Source organism: Bombyx mandarina, chromosome 17 (assembly GCF_030267445.1).
Source record: "Bombyx mandarina strain Sakado chromosome 17, ASM3026744v2".
Lineage (NCBI taxonomy): Eukaryota > Metazoa > Arthropoda > Insecta > Lepidoptera > Bombycidae > Bombyx > Bombyx mandarina.
The window spans coordinates 15,788,160-15,798,439 of NC_143223.1; the positions used below are offsets into that span (position 1 = coordinate 15,788,160).

Sequence of the window (10,280 nt, forward strand, 5' to 3'; positions counted from 1 at the left end):
GTGGCATTCCGTGTCAGACAGTGATTCTGTCCGTCTCAGCAGTGAGTCTCTGACGGTCAATCAGTCAGTCAGTCGGTCTGTCGGTATGTGCAACGAAACTGTCGGTTTATCCTGTCATTGTGAAAGTTGTGTGTGTTGAGTTTCAATAATTATTATTGAAAAGTTTTATTGACTAAACTGAGTTCAATCGAATACGAGTGATGACGAAACTACCGCTCAGCCATCCCTGGCGCCGCCGCCTACGACAAATATATATATGATAGAGGAGTATGGAAGGAGAAAACATGTTACGCCGACCCGAGGTGACTGGGAGAAGGGTAGGAGAATGATAATGATATATTATTATCACCATAGTTGCTTTTACATATTGAATACTATTATATTTATTTTTCCTATTTGTGGGTAGGTAGCGAACAATGTAATAGTTGCTTCATTCGATTAGACTATATCGGGTATCTTGCTATCTAGGCCACGCACGTGTAGAGGAATCTTTTACTACATTTTTATCTTATTCTAGATTACTTGATTTCACTTAAAACTGATGACTTATTCGAACAGTTTTGCTATAACGAGAACAAATTCGATAGGATTGCTTAATTAGAAGTTATCTTCACGAATTAACCGGATCGTTTAAGGCCGTTGCTCTTACTCCCAGCACCCCACTCTGCCCTATTTCCCTAAAAAGATTACAATGATCAACAAGCCATAGTAAAATGTAACGTTAGGATGACATAACGTTATAATCAGATGATGTCAACGTTTCACATCAAAGGGTAATCACAGATAGAGTTTTTGGGATTTTTAATCAGTTTTTTCAATTATTGAACAATATATCTATAATGAAACCGGAATCCTGTGTGTATGTACATATGATACAATAGGAAAGAGGTAACAAATTAATGAGTAATAGAACATAAGCCAGTGTTTTTTTAAAACTAATTTTAGTCTGTCTGTTTGCTTATAGAGTGTTTGCTTAAAATTTAATTTTCCGATCAAGTTATCGACATTTGAAGTTATATAGAATATATTATTGTTAATTCAAAAGTAACTTTTACGCCCAAATCACTGAACAGATTTCGACGAAATTCGGTATGTTAATAGTTATAACCTTGAGAAATAATAAAGCCTTTCATACCACTGACGAGCACGGGTTTTCATCCACGTGGTATAAAGTGGAACGCGGGCGGAACTGTGGGCGGAATCCTAGTTTCATAATAAAGTATCAAAAGCGATAAAAATAATTGAGTAATCTGTAAGCTGTCAGCCCTGTACGTATAGGGTAGTCTGCTGGTGACGTGATGAAGGTCGCTCCGACAATTATCTAAAACGAACGGAAATAATATGCGCTCGTCTCTCAATCTTGACGTCGTGGCTTCTGAGAAATAGTCAGACAGACTTTGATATGTAAGGCTCTTTGACAAAGACATTTAATTAAATCTATACTAATATTATAAAGAAGAAAGATTTGTTTGTTTGTTTGTATTGAATAGGCTCCGAAACTACCGAACCGATAAGAAAAATTCTTTCACTGTTTGGAAGCTACACTATTCCTGAGTGATATAGGCTATAATCTTTTTTGAAAAAATTAGGGATCCTTACTAAAACTCCAATAATGTAACCCAAGATGTAAAAAAATTCCCTAAAATATTCTTTACATCGCGTGCCCTGCGAAAACTATTGATGATAGAATAAAATGATGTGCTACGACTTTGTAGAATACATTATTATTTACAAAAAGTGTCGCGACAGCATATGTCTGTCTAAATATTATAGTTATGCCGCAATAAGTGTTCTTTTATTAAAAAAAATAAAACAACGTCAAATATCGCTGAAATTTTTGTTAAAGACCCGAGCGGAGCCGGAGCGGGCCGCTTGTCTTATCATAATGCCGTTAGCAGTTGTGAGTACATTTCACATTAGGCACACACAACTAAGAACTGGAAGTGTAATAGATAGTTTCTCAGATCTTTTTCATAAAGAATGATACCTTATTATGGTTACAGATACTTAATTGGCTAGTGTGTAATTGTAAAGGTTCAAGAGAAATTTGGACTTATCCGTGCCACCCGATCTGCCTTTTTTCACTATGTTCCGCGTACGACATCACATTAAATGGCTAACCGAATCCAGATACCACGCGGTGTCATTGTCGACATTAGTCTTAAGATTTAAATACTAACAGCATTACTACTGCTTTACCCTGCGAATGGGAAGGATTGATCGCTTCGCAGTACAAGAAGGTAGTGAGTAGTGCCTTTTTTTATTGCTTTTAGATGGGTGGACGAGCTCACAGTCCACCTGGTTTTAAGTGGTTACTGGAACCCACATACAGATACAACGTAAATGCCGCCACCCATCTTGAGATATGAGTTGTAAGGTCTCAAGTATAGTTACAACGGCTACCCCACCCTTCAAACCGAAACGTATTAATTACTGCTTCACGGCAAAAATAGGCAGGGTGGTACCTACCCGTGCGAACCACAAGAGGTCCTACCAGCAGTAATTATGCAAATTATAATTTTGCCGGTTTGATTTTTTATTACGCGATCAGAAGATTAATGACTGGAACTTAATATTTAAAATTCATAAATTAATGAACTGTGCGACATCAATGTTTTTTTTAAACCGTATAATTTAACAAGTGATCAATAGAACCAAGGATTTCCTTAAACACCCTTAAATTATACAAAATGGACGACAGCGGAAATGTCCCAAAAAGAAAGAGACGGCAACGTAATGTACAAAAGGAGTGATAGAGACGGAGGACAAATAAATGTAACTTTATTGCCCTTCGGGATTTGTTTGCGATTTGGGAACGGCTATCTAGAACATTTTGAAGAAATATTAATCGATCTTTATGTTTGTGTACTTCAATCTCCTTAATTATTGAATCGATTTGGTTGAGTTTCTAGTGACGTATTCAGTCTTACGTCTTATGTCTTTTTATTAAAAAGTAAACACATAAAACTGTTTATAGTTCGTCGGAGAAAACGGGCTCGAGGTTCAAAACATACTGTAGACATGGCGATGCAAGTTGGAGAATGTTGGCCTAGGAATCGGCAGATCCAAAACCGAGCATCTGTTCTGTGATTTTGGCGGTCTCTTCAATTTTAAGCCCATTGCTCTCAACGGAGTACCTTTGCCAGTATGTCGAGACTTCCGATACCTAGGTTCTGTCATCCAAAGCAACGGTGAACTGGATCGTACTGTGAGGCATAGAATTGACGCAGGATGGATGAAATGGCGGCAGGTCACCGGCACCACATGTGACTCACACATTCCTCTTCCCCTAAAAGGGAAGATATATGAGACCTCAATAAGGTCTGTCGTCTTATATGGATCAGCTTATTGGACGACTAAGGTAGCGGATGAAAGGCGATTGCATGCAGCAGAGATGCGAATGTTGCGATGGATGTGTGGAGTAACGAGAATGGATAGAATACGGAATGAAAATGTTAGAGGAAGTCTGAAAGTGGCACCTGTGACAGAGAAGTTGAGAAGTGAGCGTTTGGGATGGTATGAACATGTGATGAGACGAAATGAAAATGAGGTTGGTAAGAAAATGTTAACTATGAATGTGGAAGGATATAGAAGTAGAGGTAGACCTAAGAATTTAATTTTTAGGTAGCTAATATTTCGTAAGCACTTAACCCGCTTTCGATATTCATTGTTACAAATAAAACACAGAACTACAAGATTGTATTAAACAGCTGTCTCATTCAGCACAGTAAGCTATCAATTCCGCAGAACTACGCAGTATTGTGGTAACAAAATCAAACAGGCTCAAAGCTTTCCCTACGACAATTTCCATCCGCTACTCCCAAATACTACACTAAAACAGCTAAACAGATAAACAGCGAGTTTATCTCGGTACTACCAATAAATCAAATCACAAGCACCATTGTCTGATAGCAACGTTAAAAGCGGGATTATTGACACATCAATGGCATGTTTGATTCAATATTCGTGAAGTGTCAAGTGGCCGGTATTATCAGCGCACTAAGCCTCAAATGTTAAGTTGAAATTACAATTGCCATACCGTCATAATTTTTTGTAGGTATGTGCAATCAAATATGTTTGAGTGTAAACTATATGAAGGAATAATAAACGCGTATTTAAGTCGTAAAATTCATCTACTACTGGCAAATATCGGAGGTCAGGCGATATAAGCCGGTATGCGGTGGTTACCACCGCCCAGAGGTATCACGGCGTGAATGCCACCACCTCGAGTTATGGGTTCAAAGTCTCCATTGTATATTCTAACCGCCGTCCCATCCTTCAAACCTGTTTCGCGACAGAACGATGTATTCCTTTTTTATGATTGAGGGATTACTGGTGGCCCGGAGGCCTTTTCAGTTTCACCAGGACAGATCACTATGTATTCCTCACTCGCACGAGACCACAATACATTACACCCAATACACACCATACAGCCTCTACTACGAATAAGCAACATAATTTTCCTGCCCTTCTCCCAGTCACCTGGGGTCGGCGCAACATGTTTTCTCCTTCCATACTCTTACTTACACATATCATCTTTCACGCAATCCATCCATTTCTTCTTAGGTCTACACCTCTTCCTCTATATCCTTCCACATTCATAGTTAGCACTCTCTTACCAACCTCATATTCATCTCGTCTCATCACATGGCCATACCATCCCAAATGCGTACTTCTCAACTTCTTTGCCACAGGTGCCACTTTCAGACTTCCTCTAACATATAATTCATTTCATATTCTACGTATCTCGTACTACAAATAATATGCAAATTAATAAAGTTATCATAGCATATCATATTCAAATCGGGACAAAAGAATTCTTCGCGACCCAAATTGGATTCCATGACCACATTTTATTGTTGTTGAGATGACATGAGATGGCATCTTAAGACACCTACAAAACGTAAATCCCGCCACGCACCTATGAGTTCTATAAGTCTTCGCTTTACAGTACACGGCTGCCCCACCCCTCAAACCGAGACGCATTATTGCTTCACGGCAGAAATGGGCAGGGTGGTGGTACCTTCCTGAGCGGGCTCACAAGACGTCCTACCACCAGTATTTACGCAAATTATAATTTTGCGGGTTTGATTTTTATTACACGATGTTATTCCTTCACCGTGGAAGTCAATCATGAACATTTTTTAAGTAAGTACCTATTTCATTAGAAATATTTGGTACCTGCCAGCGGGATTCGAACACCGTTGAATCGCTAGATACGAATGCACCGGGCGTCTTAATGTTATCCTTTAGGCCATTTAGGCCACGACAACTTCACTAATACCGACGACTACCGTTTAACCGTTGTATTATCATTATACGATATCCTTTATCGTGGAAGTCACTCCTGAATATTGTTTAAGTACACAAAAGGCTTTAGTAAATTTTGCCAATCTTAATCAGGTATTGTTAGTCTACGCGAGGACGTTTCAGGTACGCATTTACTTTAGTAAATACTTTATACCTGTAGCAGGATCAGAAGCCTAATTCAAGAAACATGTCGCAAATTGTCAAGTGCTGTTCTAATATCCTCAAGTGAAAATCAAACGATACTTGGTTTTTGAGTGCTGCCCGGCTTTTAAGTAGCCGCGCCTCTCATAGGTCTGAAGCTGGGCACTTACTAATGTATTCAGATAATCTGAAGTGCATTCTCGAGTGTTAGCACTCTGTCAGTGACGTATTTACGTAGCCAACGGTATGAACGAAGTTTTATTGGATACTGATCGTTGTCTGCGGTTAAAATTAATATTTGCTTTTTATTAGCTGAGATGGGCCGACCAGCTTAAGATCTGTTACGAAGTAATCGAAGTCCAAAAACATGAAATCGCAAGTCTCAACAGTATGTTAAACAACGGTAATGTATCTTTGATACGTCATCTTATAAATAACCATTTTGAAATAGAATGAAAACCTTTAGCATAAAAATTCCATTTTTTAAATTAGGTCACTATTCTTTAGTACTGATATATTTATTGTAGAATCCAAAGCATTGTTACCGTACCGCCCAATTACGAGCGGTTAGGAAACCAAGGTGTTACGCAAAAACGGTCTTAAAATACATCGCCCTCCTTTATCCTGAAGCTCATTAAACTTTACGCGTTCAGTTACGACAATAAACTCATGTTTTATTGGAAGGACTTAAATGTTTTATAAGAAAATGTCAAATATCCGTATTACCGTGTCAAGGGAAATCGGGCGTTTTCTCAAATTTACATTTCCTTTCGTCAGATTGTGGCTGCATTTAGTGCGCGACCGAAGGGCTAAGACGCATAAATTTTCTTTCCCAAATCGTAATGAAATGAGCAAAGATTCAAGTATAAAATTTCTCAAATAGTATCATCCAAAATAATTGTTTTGTTAGAATTACCACCTACTCTGCGTGATCGTTCGTTTGTTGTCAGTTTATCCGAAACTATGTGAAACAGAATTGCGCATATAAAACCCAAACCACAATACGGACGTTAACTATTCCAGAAAAACTATTGGAAATCATCGAACAATCCCGAAATAACTTCCGCGCCGATTGAAATCCCCTTTATCGGTGTCCGTATTTTACGAACATAGGCTAAGTTTGGTTTACAACCTAAGAACGTTTTCGGATGATTATCGCTTGAATCATCTCGACGTATAACTCATCGCTTGAGAAGTTCGTTACAACTTCAAAACAAAAAATTGAAATGCTAGATCAATAATCCAAACAAATCGTTAAAAGCATTGCAACGCTCGCGCACGGCTTTCGGACGCGAACGAGGCTTGTATGTTGACAACCTGAGGACAGCAGTTGTTATAATCACCTGATATTGAGGATTCACTGGAGCCGAGCGGGTGCCGGCTGCATTATGAGCACTGGGAGCACTGAGCGGCACCGAGCGCGGCGCACTAGCGGACACTGGACAGCGACACGACCGATGCGCACGAAGAGCGGTCCGAGACTGCCTCGCCCGGCCCGCCGCCCGTGCGGTCGATACTCCCCTCTATACAACAGGTTATTATGCGTGCGCCGACCACTAAACATTTGTGAATTTGTGCCCGAACGCTCCTTGGTGCATGAACAGCACTTGATGAAGCTTGCAATTCTTTCAGCGCCGCACAAAGGAATTGTTCACCGAACGCGATTCAAACTATTGTTTCAGCAACCCTCGTTGATTACTGAAACCATTATAGCGTTTACGACGCTGATCCTGTACCTCGGAAACAAAATAAACGAAGCAAGACGAAACTCATAAATATTTAAAGTAAACGGTATTCATCAAACGCATCCGTGAAGGAAAAAGATAAAATGTTGGATTGGAATGTGACAGTTATTGGCCTTAATTTGGAAAAAAGACGACCTTAATGAAAATTCCTGAATTTTTTTGATTTAATGTCGGAATGAAAGTGCAATGAATTTATAAGGAAACATCAAACAAAGGATTATTTCTTTGCGTTCTGTAATGTTTCATTTCTTGAAAATGAAGCAAGAATCCTTAAGTAATAAAGCCATCGAAAATCGCTCTTTTGCTCAAAGACGTAGACTGTAAGTATAAGGGTGGTGTTACCAAGAAATTTTAATGTATTATTCATCGGACATCTTCAGGTAAAATGGATGCCAATTCTGAAATACAGGGACCAGTTGATTTACTAATTTGATTTCTTGAAGATATATACACTATTATCAACAACATGCCACGTATGGAATAAAAGACGTTAGTACTCACAAACTGACCGTTTTAGATCATTGTTTACAGCTTAGGGGCCAAACAAAAAACGGTACAGTGTGCTGCGCGTTTTAACGTTCTCGATAGCGTTAAAGTTAACTCAAATTTGTGTGGAGTTGAAACGTTTGCCGCTAAGGGTGCTGTTACAATTGCATACAAATTTGAGTTAACTCTTACGCTACCGAGAACGTTAAGAAACTCGCACTAAGCACACAGGCGTCCAGTTTGACCCGCGAGCTGAATCCTCTGCGTTCGCACTACACCTATACCAGAGGGGCGAGCACGAATGACTTGGTATCGAAGAAGTATTAGTATCGCTATCGAGAAAAAATGTATAGGATTTAAACAGCGCCCCTACCGTCCGTAAAAAGAATTAATTTCAGCAGCACGAATGAATTTACTTACTTTCGTTTCGCAATCGACGCGTCGCGTTCTTGAAACTCGGTACTTGTACTCATAATCGAGAGCACGAAAATTGTTTTGACATACGGTCACGTAAATCTCGAAGGCTGCCTGGCTATCGAGTACTATCTAATGTAATTAATGAATGATCCATTTTCGTATCGAGTACTCGATACATTTAAATTACGACTTATAGATAGATTTTCGTGCTTGACGTACAGGCCGTGATTCGCCTTTATCGCGAAAGTCGAATCAAGGCGAATCATTCGGCGGCGAGTGCTTCCATCTTCGGTTCCCAGGGCGGCGTGCCGGCCGTACCCACGTGGCCTCGAAGAAGACAGAGCAGCCTAATCCCCCAACTACTTTCTGCACAAATCTTAGACTTGCTATTTTTACCGGGAAGGTAGGTAAATGGAAGGTAGTTCACTGGTGTTAGGACCTCTTGTGAGTCCGCACGGGTAGGTACCACTGCCCTGCCTATTTCTGCCGTGTAGCAGTAATGCGTTTCGGCTTGAAGGGTGGGGCAGCCGTAGTCACTATACTGAGACCTTAGAACTCATATCTCAAAGTGGGTGGCGCATTTACGTTGTAGATGTCTATGGGCTCCAGTAACCACTTAACATCAGGTGGGCTGTGAGCTCTCCCACCCATGTAAGCAATAAAAAAAAAGCTAAACTTAAGTTAAGTTGTCAAACTGTAATATAAATGGAGCAACAGCACGGATCCATGCTGTGGGTACCACACGTACCTATAACATTCGTGTAGCACCAAGAAGAAAGTTATTTAAAACGTCTTTAGCAATTTAATCAAGTTTATTTATATATTGATTTAACATATATGTGTACACACAGCTGTTAGAAGAAACACGACAATAAGGATACAGAGTACAAGGGCACTACTTATTTCATGTTGAAATCTCTTCCAGTAGGCCCGCAGAAGGAAAGAACAATTAGGAACACAAACCTAGTGCATACAGTAAACATATAATACACGATACAAAACAATATAATATTGTATTATATATTTATTATACGAATAACACTTTACCTAGTGCCTTCTTGCAATGTTATATGCAACTTTTGCGCTTACTCATTGTAAAATATCTCTAATAACAAGACTAGGTTGCTTGAATGTTGTTCGTACGTATTCTGCGTGTCGGTTTGAAGGGTGCCACAGTCGTTTATAATTGGAGACATGAGTGGATGAAGGGGATATGATACAATTTGTTAATTTTGAGAAAACGGGCAACAAACTCTTGTTACTTGTACTTTTTCTTTGTGCATAACTCCTTCATTACATACAAATTATTAAAAATAGCCTTTAAACCCGGAGTTTTAAGGTCTCAGACGGTTTATAGGCACATAAAATCTTCATTTAATGTAAAAACTCAATTATCTTAAAAATGGTACTTAACCCCTTCATCCACTCATGTCTTCAATTGAGACCTCGTCTCAAGGCGGGTGACGACTTTTACCTTGTAATGTCTATGGAATCCGGCACCGATTTAACATCAGATACGTTCTGAGCCCCTGTCTATTTGCAGTAGTAAAAACGAAATTGGGTCACAACCATTCATTCGCCAAAACACAGTATGACCTTCTCTGATAAGACTGTATCAGGGATGAAATTTCGTCCGCCCCTGCAATAAGTGTGAAGGGACAGAATAATTTACCATCCTGAGATAGTAGATAAAATATTCATCTTAGAAATTGTCCTTTGAATGAAGATTTCGTTAGTTCCGGAAATGTATTGAAGCGATAAAGTCTTATTATACTCTATTATTTACCGTTTTTTTTTCTGCTCACTAATTATCGGTTAGCAGTCTCTTGTAGAGAAAATAATCATTATAGATTTCTACTGAATGGAGTATTGTTCTGTAGATTTTTGTGGTTGGAAGTGGTTCAGCGCTCAAATGGTATTGAGTTGGGATTGAGGGCTAGAGCCCTTTTTTACGGCTTCGATGGATGGACGAGCTCACAGCCCATCTGGTGTTAAGTGGTTATCAGAGCCCATAGACATCTACGTAAATGCCATTACCCATCTTGAGATATAAGTTCTAAGGTCTCAAGTATAGTTACAACGGCTGCCCCGCCCTTCAAACCGAAACGCATTACTGCTGCACGGCAGAAATAGACAGGGTGGCGGTACCTACCCGTGCGGACTCACAAGACGTTCTATCAC

General features: G+C 39.5%; 1 protein-coding gene across 1 annotated transcript in view; it reads right to left on the bottom strand.

The window, feature by feature from the left end:
• LOC114248051 (uncharacterized) overlaps nt 1-6,941 on the bottom strand; it is a 35,593-nt gene extending 28,652 nt beyond the window's left edge. The window contains exon 1 of the mRNA XM_028181170.2: nt 6,795-6,941. The gene's annotated coding sequence lies outside the window, so the exon portion shown is untranslated. The remainder of the gene's footprint in view (nt 1-6,794) is intronic.
• Between the last annotated feature and the right edge of the window lie 3,339 nt (nt 6,942-10,280).